A 3,572-nucleotide genomic window follows, 5' to 3' on the forward strand; every position below is an offset into this window, starting at 1 on the left:
GAGCCGACGTGAAGCTGTGTTTTGGTTGCTGTTATTTTGGCTTGGTGCATTTTTTTTTTACAAAGGGCGTGTTGAAGATGTAGCGATCTCTCTACATTTTGTTTCCTCTTAGTTGACCTCTCCAGTGCTTCTTAAGGGCTATCTTAGTTTGATTAATTGATTGATTGATTGATTGATTGACTGATAGCTTGTACTTCCTGTAGGAGTTCAAGATGATGTACAGAGCTCTCCCATTTCAGTTTCCACCATAATCAGAATCTCGAGAGACAGAGAAAGGGGTCAACCCAGTGGTGAAATCCAAATTTTTTTACTATCAGTTCTGTGGGCGTGGCTTGGTAGGCATGGTGTGGCTTGGTGGGTGTGGCTTGGGTGTGGCAGGGGAAGGATACTGCAAAATCTCCATTCCCACCCCACTCCAGGGGAAGGATACTGCAAAATTCCCATTCCCTCCCCACTCTGGGACCAGCCAGAGCTGGTATTTACCGGTTTTCCAAACTACTCAAAATTTCCTCTACCGGTTCTCCAAACTGCTCAAAATTTCCACTACCAGTTCTCCAGAACCTGTCAGAACCTGTTGGATTTCACCCCTGGGTCAACCTACTTTCCCAAGCACCTGAAGGCCAGACAAGGAATAGTGGATGGAAACTGATCAAGGAGAGATTCAACCTAAAAATAAGGAGACAGTGAGAACAACCAACCAATGGAACAGCTTGCCTTCAGAAGTTGTGGGAGCTTCATCACTGGAAGCTTTCAAGAAGAGACTGGACTGCCATCTGTCAGAAATGGTGTAGGGTCTCTCCTGCTTGGGTGGGGAGTTGGACTAAATGACCTACAAGGTCCCTTCCAACTCTGTTATTCTTAGTGATTTGTCCTAACTTAACCAGGAACTGAATTTCCAGGGCTGAGGATGGTCTTGAGATGGGCCAATCTACTCAAGCCCTTTAACCCTAATACCACAATGTTTTTACAGGTAATTCACACTGAGTGACGATCTCATTTAGTGACCGGCCAAAGTTACAATGGTGCTAAAGAAAACCCCTTAGCAACAGTCCTTGTATTTACAACCTTTGCAGCATCTCTGCCCTTACTTTCACTTGCTTGTGTACCCTGTACCAAGATGTCCTCAAAGAGAAACAATCCAATTTCAGTCAAAGGAGGTAGCAAGAAGCAAATGAAAAGGGAAGTAAAATGATAAAAACAGGTGTGGTCATGTGATTTTCACTTAGTGACCACTTTGCTTAATGACTTCCGGGTCCCAGTTGTGATCACTACACAAAGACGACCTCTACTTGCTTCACAAAAAAATACAATTGGGACATGCTGGTTCTGAGGCCAGTAGCTGATGCCATTAGAAGATGAACAATACTGTATTATAAATGGTGAGATATCATTGCTTAGTTTAGATGCAAAAAATCTCAGCTCTGCTTTGGAGCTCATTGAGGATTTTTTTGGCAAGTTACTTAAAGTAAGTCTGTTCATATGTAGGCCAATCGACACTAGTGACAGAGCATTTTCTAAAGTTATGTAGCTTTCATTGGTCAAATATATTAGTCCAGCAGTCCCAGCCTTTCTGGCACCAGGGACCTGTTTCAGAAGAAAAATGGTTTTCCATGGACTAGGGCGGTGGTGGTGGTTTTGTGTACAACCTAGATCTTACGCATCTAAGCCCAGGGGTGGGGGACCTCTGTATTAGAGGATGTGAGAACAGACTCTTTATAAAGTCAGAGATGAGGAATGCTGAAAAACGTTACAAGTTACATTGTAGTCCCAAAGGTGCTTTTTCAAGAGGCAACTGGACTTTTTCTGTTTTTTTCTTTGAAGACGTTTCACTTTTTATCCAAGAAGCTTCTTCAGTTCTTCTTGGATGAGAAGTGAAATGCCTTCAAAGAAAAAACAAAGTCCAGCTGCCTCTTGAAAAAGTGCCTTTGGGACAACCATGACCTGGATGACTGAGAATCTCCATAGACAAGTTCCATTATAGTGGCTGAAGTGATAAATAGGGATTGCCAGTGTATGACCCAATGATTTTTTTTGAAGAAAAAAAAGATCCACATGTGCCAAAAATATATTGCATCATTTAGAGCAGTGGTTCTCAACCTTCCTAATGCTGCGACCCTTTAATACAGTTCCTCATGTTGTGGTGACCCCCAACCAGGGGTGGGTTCTAAAATTATAAACTACCGGTTCTGTGGGCGTGGCTTATTTTGTGGGCATGGCTTGGATGTCATGTGACTGGGTGGGCATGGCTAGCTGGTCATGTGACTGGGTGGCCATGATTATGTGTATAGGGACTACTCAGAGGGCTGAAAAAAGTCATTTCTGACAGGTCCTCGCACTTTCGACTGGTCATCATTTATGCCCATTGTAGAATTCTTAACAACCGTGTCACTCATTTCACAACTGCTTCTCTTCACCATGGTGACAAGATAGGGCAAAAACATAAAATGTAAGCACAGTCATAAGTTCGAGGACTGGTCAAAAGTGTGAGGACCAGTCAAAAATAACTTTTTCAGCCCTCTGAGTAGTCCATATGCATAAAAGGATACAGCAATAGAGAGGGATGAAGGAAGGGAAGGGAAATTAGAGTAGGACTAGGAGGGAGGGTAAGAGAGGGAGGAAGAGAAGAGGAGAAGGAGAAAGGAAGAGGAAGTAGGGAGGAGAAGAAGGGGGAAGAGAAAGTAAGAAGGAAAGAAAAGAGAGAGGTGGTAGGTTTGAGAAGAAAGATTGCTGGACAATAAAAAAGATGAAAGAGAAGAAAACCAACCCCAAACAAATATAAAGATATTAAGAATGAATTGTTAAACTTTAAAGAATAAAAGAATAAAGAACAAATATGAATAAATAGCAATAATTAGAAACACACATACAAACATACAATGTATTTTCTTTGAACAGAATATTTGGCCGGTTCACAAATTTAAACAGTGTTTAGTCATTTCAATAAAATTTAAAATTTCTATATTTCCTTTTTGCCATATTTATTCCTCATCTATTTTTTTAAAAAACCAATAATTACCCTTCATCCTCATCTCTAATCTTAATCAAATTCAATTTTTTCCTTCTATTCTATATTAGACCCCTTCGCATTGTCATCTATTTTTATATCCATCCTCACATTAGTTAATTATGTAATTATGTAATACAGTTGTTTAATACAAATTCAACATTTTAATATAAATCAATTAGTTATATAACTATCTTTTTTGTACATTAATCAATATGAACATGAATATTCCAATTATTTCCATGCAATCCAATTTCTTACAAATCAATTAATTATATTTACCAATAATAATAAACCAAATAATTTCCCCCATATATTCCTCCAAACCACAACTTAACCATTTCTGCTTTCAACACAATATACAATTAATAGTATCTCTATTATTACAATTCCCTAGTTAAATAGAGCTTTTTTTCTTTTGTGTTTTAAAATCTTGAACTCTCCACTTTTGCCCTAAATTTCCCATTGTTTGCAGTTTTGCACCTACCTTTTTTGGTGAGGAAAAAGAAAAAGAAATCTCTCTCTGCCTCATTTTGTCATGTTGCAGCAAAGACCCTGCTTTACTTTC

The sequence above is a fragment of the Pituophis catenifer genome, unplaced genomic scaffold (assembly GCF_029215685.1).
Source record: "Pituophis catenifer annectens isolate HBS135680 unplaced genomic scaffold, rPitCat1.0.hap2 SCAF_2, whole genome shotgun sequence".
NCBI lineage: Eukaryota > Metazoa > Chordata > Lepidosauria > Squamata > Colubridae > Pituophis > Pituophis catenifer.